The sequence below is a fragment of the Plecotus auritus genome (genome assembly GCF_963455305.1).
Source record: "Plecotus auritus genome assembly, chromosome: 2".
Taxonomy (NCBI): Eukaryota; Metazoa; Chordata; class Mammalia; order Chiroptera; family Vespertilionidae; genus Plecotus; species Plecotus auritus.
In genome coordinates, this window is record NC_137771.1 from 177,524,876 (window position 1) to 177,539,381 (window position 14,506).

At 40.4% G+C, this 14,506-nt stretch overlaps 1 protein-coding gene and 1 pseudogene across 5 annotated transcripts in view; both read left to right on the forward strand.

The window, feature by feature from the left end:
* Nucleotides 1-14,506, forward strand: part of FGF12 (fibroblast growth factor 12) — a 558,339-nt gene that overhangs the window by 328,504 nt on the left and 215,329 nt on the right. The window lies entirely within an intron of this gene.
* LOC308242634 (neurofilament light polypeptide-like) lies at nucleotides 1,914-4,993 on the forward strand (annotated as a pseudogene). Its single transcript has 2 exons — nucleotides 1,914-2,017; nucleotides 3,406-4,993. The product of its transcript is annotated as a neurofilament light polypeptide-like (transcript).

The window sequence follows — 14,506 nt, forward strand, 5'->3', positions numbered from 1 at the left end:
CAGCCCTTGGCTTAAAATTTACTTAAAAATATCAAGACGTTTGCAACCTCTCTGTGTTGTCTCTGATGGAGCCCTGTTTTTCTTCAGTACCAGCTATAACAACTATCCTGCATTTGGCATTTTTCTACATCCATGCTGTATTATAAATACAGTCCTTCATATATGTATATTAAATCAAGTATTGTTTTATATGTTTTTAAATGTTTTATAAAAAAGTGCGACCATTACTGTACATAAATATGTCATTTTTCCTAATATTATGGTTATGAGATGCATATATGGTTATATATTTGCTTGATATTGTTTGTTTTTGTAGATTAACCCATTGCATGAATATTCCCAATATATTTATTCTCTTTTATTGTGGATAATAATCTTTTATACTTTAGGGCATTTATAAACAGTGCTGCCAAGATATTTCTTATAGATGTTAAAGTGACCTTCCCTGATCATCCTTTATAAAATGATACATCTCACCTTGGCCTTCTTTATTCTGATACTCTACTTTTTTTTTCTACTCATAGCTGTAATGACTACCTGGCATATATATTGTTGCTGTGTATTTGTTTATTTTTTATCTTCCTCCCAGGAGAATGTTAGTTTCATGAATGAAGAGATTTTTGCTTTCATCTTTGATATAGCTTTAGAACTTAGAATGATCTCTCAAATATATAATAAGTACTCAACATAAATGGAACAAATGAATGAATGTTTCCTTGTGCAGACATGTAAAAGTTTATTTAGGTCATTGGCTAAATACTCTTCTTAGCCAAATATTTTATTTTTTATTTTTTCCTTTTGAAATAAATTTAGACTTCAGAAATATTACAAAGTAATACAGGAATTCCTGTGTACTTTTCACCCAGATCCCCTAATAGTACTAATTTATGTAATAATAGTATAATTATAAAAAACTAGAGAATTAATACTGGCACAATGCTATTAACTGAGCTGTAGGCTTTGTTCATATTTCACTAGTTTTTTGACTAATATGCTTTTTTTCTGATACCCTCCCCAATATTTTCATCAGAAAATTTTTCAATGAAAACATAATTTTTATTTATATATTTTCTGAGTTGGAATTTAAAACATCAGAGAAAGATTTAAATTTTACTCAACTTTTAATAGAAAATTATTATAAGTCTCTAAAATGTTAAAATGCCTTTCTCCACTTTGTGTGGGCAGGCGTAAAAACATTTAATTGTTTTTAAAAAATCTTGTTACTATGAGCATCTGTCAGAATTATGCTGTTTGATTCACTAGACATCATTAGATTCAACCAACCTTACTCTGGTATCTCGCATAGAATAGATAAAGACACCTGTTCTTTTGTTCCTGAAGAAAAGACTAATTACATGCAATTGAGTGAAAAAACACATGGCTTTGTCAGCAGTAACAGATAAGAATCTCTGCAAATGTAATGACAACAAAAGATGCAAAACTATGTTGGAACACTGATACAAAAAACACACAAAAAACCCCAACCCACAACAATTGCAGTTTGGAGAGTATTAATGAGAATATTTTCCATAACATTAAAAAGGTAATTACTCTGCTCCCTGGATACTAGAGGAGAAGATGCATTTGAAGAGGTCAAACATGCTGGGGTGAAAACAATTAAGATATTATAACCCAATGTATTGTTCTCTTTCCCTTTGAACAATACTAAGTGCCATTTGATGTGGAATGAACTGCCTGCTCAATTAGCACAACAGTAACACTGGAGATATTCAAGCAGATGCTGTGTTGGCACATGGAGCTGGTATTTTAAAAATCAGTCCTATGTTATGTGAGTTGCAAATATTTTTACTCTTTTTACTGCTTATCCATGCTTCATTTACGTATTTTTTTATTAAAATACTAGTGGCCCGGTGCACGAAATTTGTGTACTTGGGGCAAGGGGGTCCCCAAGCATGGCCTGTGCCCTGTCACAGTGCGGAAGCCCTGTGATCCATCGCCCCAAAGAGGTCTACCCTACCCACCCATTCGTGGCTCCTCGATGGATTGCCCCGAAGAGGTAAGCTGGAGCCGAGGGAGGCCTGTGGACTGCCAGTGCAGATGCACCGAGGCCCCTGCCGTGGCCCCACCCCTGGGACGACTGCAGCAGAGGTCTGCAGACCTCCGTGCACCTGCGGACCCCTGATTGGGCCCTCGGCCGAGGCCTCTTTGCACGCCTGTGGTCCCCTGGCATAGGCGTGCAGAGAGGCCTCTCTGCCATGGCCCCACCCCGTCCCTGATGCTACAAGTCCCCGCCCACCTGCACCTGCCGTGCAAGCAGCCTGCTGATTGGTCGTTACTGTGATGGCATCCTGACCAATTTGCATATTACCCGATTATTAGTATTTTAGTATAGATGCTCTTATGCCTTCAGCATTTTTTCCTATTTAGAAAAGGCTTTACTCATTCCAAGGTTATTTAATTTTTTTCATGTTTTGCTTTAGTAAAGTAAAAGGATTTTATAAGAAAACCATTTTGGTGTGGGAGGGGGAATAAGATGGTGATGGTTGGGATAGTCTCAGAATTCAGTGGTTTTTAAGGTCTCCTTCAGTTCTGAGAGTCTTTTTTTTTTTTTTTAAATCCTAACCAGAGGATATGCTTATTGATTTGAGAGAGAGAAACATCAATTGGTTGCCTGAAGTTACATCTACTTCCTTAGGACATCCAACGGGAGTAAGTCTACATTTATTGGAGTCTCCCTAAAAATCACATAATAAATCCTATAAGTCCTTTTTTGACAACTACTTACTAAGCCATCCCTGTTCTGCCATGTTGTGTATTTTTCCTCTTTGCTTTGAGTCATTAATCTCAACTTTGTTCAATTACAGGTGTGTTTTTATAGCTGGAAGGCACTGATTCAGTCAAAAGCAACTTTCTGTCCCTCTCTTCTCTTTTATCAGGTCACATTTCTTTGTTTTCTTTTATGTATAGTCTATGCATTTATCAACATATCTATGCTAATAAAAGAGAAAAATGCTAATTGACCGTACCTCTGCTACTCCCACAGCCAATTGGGAGTGATATGCAAATTAAGCCAACAAAGATGGAGGGTAAATTTGCATATGCAGGAGGGGCGGGCTGGCCTGACGCTGCCCGTGGGGTCCAGGCTATGATCAGTAACTAGGCAGGCCTCCTGGGTAGCACCTGACGCTGCCCACGAGGTCAAGGCAGCCATCGGGGTCGGGCAGGCCTGGCGGGCAGCACCTGACGCCGCCTGCAGGGTCCAGGCTGCAATCGGTAACCAGGCAGGCCTGGTGGGCAGTGCCTGACGCCACCCACGGGGTCCAGGCTGCCATCAGGGACTTGGGTAGGCGAGGGTGGCCAGGGTCTCTGGGTTCACTGTCTGCCCCTGGGCCGCCTGTGGATACCGGTATAGCAGGCCGGGGTTGAATATTTAAAAAAAAAAAGGGATGCCTGTGCCCAGGCCCACCATGCTCTATCCCTGGCGAGGAGAGGGCAGTGGGCAGTTAGCAGGCACCAGGGCTTGGAAGGGACTGGGAGCAACCTGCAGGCATGCTACCAGGAAGAGGTGCTGAACCATGATGACGCAGAGGGCTGGCTGATGGAGGCGTGCAAAGGTGCAGATGAGGTGGCTCTCTCTGGCGCTGAGCTTGAAAAGCGCATCGGCAGGCTGATGGACTAAATCGCCTTTCTGAAGAAGGTGAATGAAGAGGAGATCGCCGAGCTGCAGGCGCAGATCCAGTATGCTCAAATCTCCATGGAGATGGACATGTTCTCCAAGTCCGACCTCTCTGCTGCGCTCAAGGACATCCGCGCCCAGTACGAGAAGCTGGCTGCCAAGAACATGCAGAATGCAGAAGAATGGTACAAGAGCTGCTTCACCATCCTGACCGAGAGCACTGCCAAGGAGGAGGTGTCTGAAAGCCGCCCCGTGCTCAAGGCAAAGATCCTGGAGATCAAAGCATGCTGTGGCATGAACTAAGCTCTGGGAAAGCAGCTGTGAGAGCTGAAGGATAAGCAGAACTCCGATGTTAGTGCTTTGCAGGACACAATCACCAAATTAGAAAATGAGTTGAGAACTACAAAGAGGGAAATGGCATGATATTTAAAAGAATACGAGGACCTCCTCAATGTGGCTTTGGACATTGACATTGCAGCTTATAGGAGACTCTTGGAAGGTGAGGAGACCCAGCTCAGTTTCACCAGTGTGGGAAACATAGCCAGCGGCTACTCCCAGAGTTCCCAGGTCTTTGGTCAATCTGCCTACAGTGGTTTACAGACCAGCTCCTACTTGATGTCCACTCGCTCCTTCCCTTCTTAATACACCAGCCACGTCCAGGAGGAGCAGATAGAGGTGGAGGAGACCATTAAGGCTGCAAAAGCCGAGGAAGCTAAGGATGAACCCCCCTCTGAAGGAGAAGCTGAAGAGGAGGAGAAGGAGAAGGAAGTGGCTGACGAAGAGGAAGGAGAGGAAGAGGAAGACGGTGCCAAGGAAGAATTTGAGGATGCAAAGGAGGAAGAAGAAGGAGGTGAAGGTGAAGGAGAAGATGCCCAAGAAGCTGAGGATAAGAAGAAAGATGAAGTTGCTGGGGAGGAGCAAGCAACTAAGGAAAGATTGAGCCCCCCTTTCCTTAATTATTTCAGAAATAATCCTCTTGAAACCAGGTCAACCCCATCACCAACCAGGCACTTGAGTTCCCGATATTATATGAATTAAGAAGTCAATATGTATAACATTCTGAGGTGACTCAGGTTGGACATTAAATGTTGTGCTATGACTTTTCTCCTTATGCAGAGTATCTGTTTGCTTGCAGAGTGGCTTCCTGGCTTGCTACCAGCCTGTGCATGGTCCATGCTTATGAGTTCAGGATCTATGACAATGTGAATAATTCAGATGTTTATAATAAAAACACATGCATACATGAATTCACTGATGTTAATGTTAAACTTCATGGAAAATATAGTCCTTTGAATCTTTGGTGGTTAAAATTAAAGACCTCAAATCATGTGCAATAAACAGTAAATAAAGTTACACTGAATGACAAAAAAAAAAATAAAAATACATTAGGGGCCAGGAAATGTTCAAAGAACTGGGGAACCATTTCCAAATCAGGAAGGGAAGTCACAGGGTGTTTATTATTGCTATGAATACAGTATTTCCTACTACTTACAACATATACAATGTAATGTATTAGATGCCTTCCTATCGCATGAATTATGTATTCTCATAGAGTAATACTGGTGCATATGTTATAGTTATGGCAGTATGACATATCCTATCTATATTAATAAAAGGGTAATATGCTAATTAGACCATGAGACCTTCCAGAAGTCCTTCTGGACAAAGCCATGGTGGCGGGGCCAAGGCAGAGGTGGTTAGGGGTGATCAGGCCAGGAGGGGAAGGCAGCTGGGGGTGATCAGGCCAGGAGGGGAGGGCAGTTGGGGGTGATCAGGCTGGTGGGGGGGGCAGTTGGGGGCGAGCAGGCCAGCAGGCAGAGTGGTTAGGGGTGATCAAGCATGCAGGCAGGTGAGTGGTTAGGAGCCAGCAGTCCTGGATTGCGAGGGGGTTGTCCGACTGCCAGTTTAGGCCCAATCCCACAGGGGTCTCAGATTGGAGAGGATGCAGGCCGGGCTGAGAGACACACCCCCCCCATGCACGAATTTTGTGCACCAGGCCACTAGTCTATGCTAATAAAATGGTAATATGCTAATTAGACTGGGTTGACCAGACATCTTCTGGATGTCCGACTTCCTTCTGGACAGTTAGGGGGTGTCTAGGCCAGCAGCTGTGGGGGGGCAGTTAGGGGCTACAAGGCTGGTAGGGAGGCAGTTAGGGGGCGACCAGGCCAATAGGGGTGCTATTAGGGGGTGACCAGCTCAGCAGGGGGCAGTTAGGGGATGATTAGGCCAGCAGGGGACCAGTTAGGAGGCAATCAGAGGCAGTTGGGGCAATCAGGGAAGCGGTTAGGAGTCAGCAGTCCTGGATTGTGAGAGGGATGTCCGACTGCTGGTTTAGACCCTATCCCTGTGGGGCCTAAACTGGCAGCGGACATCCCCTGAGGAGTCCCAGATTGGAGAGGGTGCAGGCTGGGCTGAGGGACCACCCCCATGCATGAATTTTGTGAACTGGGCCCCTAGTATAGTACTATTTATCTATACCTCCATAGTATATATCTTGTTCCACACCCCTTTTAACTCAATATGTTATATCAATAATATTTTTCCATATTAGCACATATTTGAATGGAGCAATTTTCTAGCCAGATTTCCTGTTGAAGAACATTTCAGTCTTTGTAATGTTTTGCTAATGCAAACAATGCTATAAAGAATATATTTGTGCATAAGTTATTTTGCATGTGTGCAAGTGTATCTATAGGATGGATTCTTTTTTTTTTTTCATGAGAACAGTATTTTTTTATTTAGTTAAGCTAACCAAAAATAAAACAGAGGAAATCATTAAATGAGGAAACATATATCTTTCAGTGTGGCCCATTCATGCCAAAACTGATATATCTTTTTTTTTTTTTAGATTTGTATTTCTATTTTATTTATTTATTTATTTATTTATTTATTTATTTATTTATTTAATTTCTTTATTGATTAAGGTATCACATATTTGTTCTCATCCCCCCATTCCCATCCCAAACCCCTCCCCACGCATGCCCCCACCCCCCTGTTGTCCGTGACCACTGGTTAGGCTTATGTATAGGATGGATTCTTAGAAGTGAAGTTGCTGAGTTATGGTTTATGTGCTTTTATAATTTTGAAATCTATTTGCTCTTTGTCATACAAATTTACACTGAGAGCATTTGTTTCTTTATCTTCTAGTCAATAAAATGTGTTACCAAAATTTTGATTCTTTGTTGCCTAAAAACATAAACTTTAATTTTTCTTGTGTTAGGTTGAGTACCTGTACATCTATTTTAAGAATCATCTACATTTCTTTTCTTTTTTTTAAATGTATTTTTATTGATTTCAGAAAGAAGGGAAAGGGAGAGAGAGCTAGAAATATCAATGATGAAAGAGAATTATTGATTGGCTGCCTCCTGCACGCCCCCTATAGGCGATTGAGCCCGCAACCTGGGCATGTGCCCTTGACCGGAATTGAACCTAGGACCCTTCAGTCTGCAGGCCGACGCTCTAGCCACTGAGCCAAACCAGCTAGGGTTACCTTTTGTTTCTATAAAATGTCTATTTATAAATAATTTGTTTTTATAAAATGTCTGTATTTTCATTTGTAGGAAGTCTATTTATATTTTTAAAATCAGCTCTATGTTATGTGAGTTGCAAATATTGTTACTTTTTTAATTTTTATCTGTAAATTTTTTGCCATACTTTATTTATTTTATTTTTTTATTTAAAGTATGCTTTTATGCCCTCAGCTTTTTTTCCTAGTTAGAAAGTCTTTACTCATTCCAAGATTATTTAAAATTGTTTTTCATAGTTTGTTTTCATAAAGTATTGTTTTATCTTTATACTTAATATTTAACTACTTTGGAATTTATTTATTGAGATTTTTTTTTTATTCTAGACCTATGAGATTTTGAGTTCCTAACTACCAATTATAAATACAAATGCAGTTTCTTCAGATTATATGAATATACTAAATTCACCATGAGTTCAGCATAAAGAAAAACATTTCAAAATGGTCTGTATCTAAGTTTCAGGAATCCAATTGGAAATTTGGAAAATTTAGTCATCTAGTTATGTCTTCTATACAATACCAAACATATGATATTTTGATATCACTAGTCACAAGTACATAGATATAGCCAAAGCCAACAGAATGTCTGTATTGCTAAACTATGAACAGAAATATGCTCCAAATGGTTAGTTGGAAAAAATTATCAAGGAAATAAGGGATGTTGCAAATAATTATAAAGATGTGTTCTCCCCCTAACATGGGGGCATTTTTGGACCAGGGGTTCATCTCTTTCACCTACTTAAGAATATGCACACATATGAGTACTCATGGGAGATTAAGGACTATGCCATACCCAATTATAGGGACATTATTTTCTTCTAGTGTCATCTGTACTTTAAGATTATGACATCAACTTGTAGGTGTGAAGTCAAGTTGGATAAAAAGAAGAAGAAATGTATGTGTTATCCTGCTGATTTTCCTTAAGCAAGATTATTACATAATCCTGAGCAACACTCTGGTAGATGAAATGCTGTTACTTGTATAGTGGCTTATCTTTTCAAGAGCAAAATTAACATTCAGTCTTAGCTTATGAATGCAGTTACTTCATTTGATTTTTTCAAAAAGGAAAAACATTGCCTTTTGATTTTCATAGCTAGAAGTGAAGGACATTGGTTCGAAATGTGTCTTTGTTGATTGTGCTTTAAGTTTAAAGACTGTTCCTCCAAATAATATTTGTGGAGACATTGAACAAGAACCAATTATTTCCTTGAATAGTTTACCTGTTCACATAAAATTAAAAGGGAATTACTTCTCATGCTTATTTTTTTACCTTGGCCCTTAACTTCTTATTGATTTTATATTTCTTTTTGATCCTAAGACTTCTGCCCTCATGTGTCCCTCTGGTCAGTAAAGCAAAACATGAGCAATTTGAAATTATCCTTCCTCCTACTTGCTCTATGACTATTTATGGGCAAATATGTATAGGCAGTATACATAGTGGGTGAGAATCTTATGGAAGTTACTTAACTAAGTGTATTCCTAGAAAGAGCTGAGTGACTGAGGTTGTCTTTAGTTTGCCCATGGCTCTGAGAGGTGACCAGTATTTGGCCTTGGGAAAATCACATACACTTTCTCAGATTTATATAATCTCTGAGTTTACAAAATGAGAGGAACATGGGATCTCTAAGATTTTGATAGCCTTTCCTTTATTCTTATATGGAAATGAATATATACTCAGAAAAACTGATTCACAGATTCCATTTCCATAAATACCAAAAGGTATGTTACTGGCAGGAAATCTTTTTTACAAATCCTGATGTGATATTTTCATAGAGTGTATAAAGATCTGGAAAGTCACACACATAATGATAGAGCCAGAATTAAATTTAGGCTTATCTGATTTGAGATTATGTGCCTTTAAGGTAGAAAGGGGGAGTCATCATAATACTTATAGAAAAGGGTCATTGGGTAGAATAAATGAGTTGATTCATGAAAAGTGCTTAAAATAATGTCTAAAACACAGTTCTGTGTTGATGGTTGTTTTTGGTTGTTGTTAGTCTCATCAGTAGGGGTGAGGGTCCATATTTACAAGGAGCTAGTAGACAGTGGCCATTGTCACAGAAACAAAATTCTTAGTGGTGGCAGCTATTGTTACATGAAAGACTTTAAAGGTCCTTAAGCTGAGGGATATTGAAGAGTACTCTAAATCAGTGGTTCATAAAGTGTCTAGTCCTCGTACCACCAGTATCAGCATCACTTTTTAGAAATACACTTCTTTGAGCCTCACCCTAGATCTACTGAAACAGAATCTCTGGGCTGGACTCAGCAGTCTGTTTTGACAAGTCCTTCAGATGATTCTCATCACTGCAGATGTAACTGGTAATTCTCCTCTGTACCTTGGGTTTGGAGTGTTCATACTTGCTAATGAATGCAATCTCTGTCTTGGGACTGTCATACTCACTTCTATGGGTACCTGATTCCTAACAGAATAGGGAAAGCAGGGATATTGAAAAAAAATATTGAATTTCAGACTTTCTAGCATCTCAAGCATGTGTGGAATCTGTTCTTTTTTTTTTTTTTTTTTTTTTTAAAGAATCTGTTCCGTTTTGACTTATTTTCAGGAGAGAGTGAGAGTTCCATTCTAGACAGGTGTGTGATCAAACATAGGTTTGGGGAATTACAAAAACATATATAATGATGTAAGTCAGTCTGTGCCACATCGTTTTATGTCTTGCAGCTTTTACACATACTAATTCCTTTTGCTTGAAATGACTTCACCGGTACCCTTCTCAACTCTATTCCCTTTGTCTGTCTGAGGCCTTCCCCAGCTACCCCCTTCCACTGCCACTTCCACACAAAAACTCCACATTAATCACTCATTTTACTCTACTGTGCTTGAACCCTGTGTGTACTGCAATTTCTTATCTGCATTTATGTTTACCCTGTTAGAGCATAACATCCTTGTTTGCCTTTCTGGCCAGTACAGTGATGGGCATTGTCCAAGATCCCAAAGTGGAGGGCTACCCAGATATGTTTCATTTAGCTGGCGCACTTTAGGGGGAAAACTAGTGCATTTACGCAATGAATGCCCCGCATTTTACTCTTGTCTGCATAGGCCCTGAAGACTTTTGAGTTTGGGATATTTGTAGCTCTCATCCAATATTTGTGAAATCAAAATAACTCAATAAAACTTCAAAGGACAGGTACAAACTGCTTAAATATCACCAAATGTAAGGGAAAGTAGCTTGGACTGTGAGCCAGATGACCTGGTTTCCAGTGCAGGTTCTATCCTTTATTAGCTATGTGATGTTGTGTAAGTCATGTACGCTTTCTCTTCCTTGGTTTTCTACTCTTTAAAATGAGGTGTTTGGAAAAGATTATCTCAAATATTCCTGACAGATCTGAAACTTGGACAGCTGGAAAAAAACTTGAAACATTCTTTATTAAACGCATTGCAAAAAAGGGAAAAATTGTGAGAAGATGGTACAATAATTTTTGCATTGAATTGGAAGACATTGGTAAATTCAATCTGCATTAAAAATACATACAGAATTGGACCACATTTCAGTACCCTGTTGCCACTACCTAGTCCAAGCTGCTTTCATCTTTGGACTTCTGCAGTAGCCTCCTGCCTTACCTCTTTACTTACGGCTTCCCCTTTCAGTCTCTTGTTCACACAGCAGCCAGAGCGACCCGGTTAAAACACAGGTCAGATAAATTCACCTCTCTGCTCATTCTCTTTCATCACACGTTATTAAGGATAAAAGCCAAATTTCATCTTTTGACCAATGTTTTTCATAAAGCCCACCCATCACCTAGTGGCTAGGTCCTAGCCTGACTGTTCTCTCTCCTCTTTTGACTAGTCTGCTTCCTGTTCTTCCAACACACCATGCTGTTGGTACCAGCTATCTCCTATGCCTACAATGTTCTTTCTCCAAATATCGAAATAGCCCACTCCCTCATCTTCTTTATACTCTTACTCAAATGTGATGCTTTTTTTTCATGTAGGCCCTTTCTGGTTAATCTGTATCAGTTTCAATCCTTATCTTCAACACTTCACTCCCCCTTGGCAATTGGAATTTTCCCCTCCAGAACACTTACCACTAATATACTTATTTATTTTATTATGTCTTTTCTCCTCTAAAATGCTCTCCATATATACCCCACAGTTTCCTCATACTGTACTTGTTTATGTTATTTTTTCCCACTGATTATATCATCATCTAAAAACAAAATGAACTGCCTTTTGTTTTTGAAAAGTTTTTCTGATTTCTTTAACTGGAAGTCCTGCTTTTTCCTTTGCACAATGGTTCATCTTGTAGGATATTTATGCAGTTTTACTTGTATGTATTTATTATGTATGTGGGCTATTTACATCCTTTGAGTTACACAATTCTTAAGGACATTGACTATGCCTGATTTATCTCTGAGTTGGCATGTAATAAGGTCTTACCATTTAATATGGTAGGTTAATTCATAGTAGCAATACTGTAATCAGTCTACCACTTAAATTGAAAGGCTAAAATAAAATATAAAGGCTAAAATAAAATAAAATATAAACTTCAAAGGAGCAGGAAGCTTTGTCTGCAATTTACACCTATGGTAGTGCCTGGCACATAGTAGGTATTCAATACCTGTTGAATAAATAAAGGGAACTGAATTTGCAGAACAATCCCAATAAAAAATAAATGTGGCCCTAGCCGGTTTGCCTTGTGGATAGAGCATCAGCCTGTGGATTGAAGGGTCCCGGGTTCAATTCCGGTCAAGGGCACATGTCTGGTTAGCAGGCTCAATCCCCAGTAGGGGGTGTGCAGGAGGCAGCCAATCAATGATTCTCTCTCATCATTAATGTTTCTATTTCTCTCTCTCCCTCTCCCTTCCTCTCTGAAATCAATACAAAAATGTATTTTTTTTAAAAGAATTAATCTGTTGAACAACACCCAGTTTGAAGAATTAATTAAAATTGGATCACATTTGTATTTTGTTTTGAGAATTACAGACAATCTTAGAGAATTCAAAGTCTAGATAAGGTAGTCATTTTCCACTAGAGGCCCGGTGCACGAATTCCGGGATCGGGATTAAACGGGCAGTCGGACATCCCTCTCATAATCCAGGATTGCTGGCTCCCAACTGCTCGCCTGCCTGCCTTACTGATTGCCCCTAACCGCTTCCGCCTGCCAGCCTGATCACCCCCTAACCACTCCCCTGCCAGCCTGATTGATGCCTAACTGCTCCCCTGCCAGCCTGTTTTCCTCTAACTGCCCTCCCCTGCAGGCCTGGTCCCTCCCAACTGCCCACCCCTGCTGGCCATCTGGTGGTGGCCATCTTGTGTCCACATGGGGGCAGGATCTTTGACCACATGGGGGCAGCCATCTTGTGTGTTGGAGTAATGGTCAATCTGCATATTACTCTTTTATTAGATAGGATAGAGCAGGCGTCCTCAAACTACGGCCTGCGGGCCACATGCGGCCCGCCGAGGACATTTATCCGGCCCGCCGGGTGCCGCTGTCTGTCCTGCTTAGCAGCCAACTCGTCCTGGGCCTGCAGTGCGCATAGGAATTTGTTCATAGTTTTTTTTTTATTTTATTTATTTATTTATTTAAAATATATTTTATTGATTTTTTACAGAGAGGAAGGAAGAGGGATAGATAGTCAGAAACATCGATGAGAGAGAAACATCGATCAGTTGCCTCTTGCACACCTCCTACTGGGGATGTGCCCGCAACCAAGTTACATGCCCTTGACCGGAATCGAACCTGGGACCTTTCAGTCCGCAGGCCGACGCTCTATCCACTGAGCCAAACCGGTTTTGGCCATAGTTTTTTTTTTAAACTATAGTCCGGCCCTCCAACGGTCTGAGGGACAGTGAACTGGCCCCCTGTTTAAAAAGTTTGAGGACCCCTGGGATAGAGGCTTGGTGCATAGGTGGGGGCCAGCCCTAAAGGGTGTCCTGGATCAGGGTGGGGGTTCCCTTGGGGCATGGGGCAGCCTGGGTGTGGTGCCTGTGGTAGTTTGCAGGCCGGCCACGCCCCCTGGCGACCCAAGCAGAGGCCCTGGTATCTGGGGTTTATTTATCTTCTACAATTGAAACTTTGTAGCCTGGAGTGGAGCCAAGCCTTCTGCTTACTCCGTGGCGGCAGCCATTTTTTTTTGGATTTATGTATCTTCTATAATTGAAACTTTGTAGCCTTAAGCGGAGGCCTGGGCCAGCCAGGGTGTGCGGAAAGCTTGGCTTCCTCCATCACCGGGGGCAACCCTAGCCTCCTGCTCTTTCCAGCTCCGTGGCTGCCGCCATTTCTGTTTGGGTTTATGTATCTTCTATCATTGAAACTTTGAAGCCTTGAGTGGAGGCCTAGGCCAGCAAGGGCAGGCAGAAAGCTTGGCTTCCTCCATTGCCAGGGAAACTCAAGCCTCTCTCCTGCTCTCTGTGGCCATAGCCATCTTGGTTGGGTTTGTTTGCATATTCGCTCCTGATTGGCTCGTGGGTGTAGCTTGTGGGTGTGGCTTGTGGGTGTAGCGGAGTGATGGTTAATTTGCATATTACTCTTTATTAGATAGGATTATGAAAACAGGAAGGATGATGAATATGCTTCATTTGGAAAAGTGAACATTATAGCAATAAAAGTAAAAGAACACACTCTTGCACAGTATTAAATATACCTTCAAAGTGTTATGTGACTAGATATTCATGGTGATAATTACAGAGACATTTTCTAAAAGTACATAAACGGTACATTTACCCAGAGGAGAGGAGATGTTGCTTCTTTTTTATTCAAGTAGGACAAGTAGAACAATTTAAACTTATTTTGCAAGAAAAGAAATATATATATATATATATATATATATATATATATATATATATATATATATACATACATATGCCTATTCAGGTGCTTTAAGAATTAAAAAAAGTAGGGGAGGGATGTTCTTGAAGTAATGGTAAAGAGTATTAAATTAGAGTTGTAATGAGTTAGAGATCATTAAAAATCCCTCTGAAATTGAATTGCCTGATTCTGAGGCTCTGAGAGGTGAATTTATTTGTTCACGGTAAGAAAATTCAGTTCTATTATATCCATATCCTGTGTTCCCTCCTCAAGTTATTGCTTGGAAGACTATACAGATTTACCTACATTCTTCCAGTTAATATAGATAGTAATTAATGGAAGTGGAATTTGTTATATGCAATTGGTTCACTTATGCATTCAGGCTGTAGCCACCAACTAAATAAGGGCTAGATCATAACTTTATTCTCATATGGACTGGTGTTTTCCAGGACATACTACTATGAAGTATAAAGGAAGAATTATATATTTTCAATGAGAGATTCCTTAACCTATAGTTTGGGGTAAATTAGATAATAATGGCTAATGTTTACTGAGTATTTTCTAAGGGACTGGTAAAGG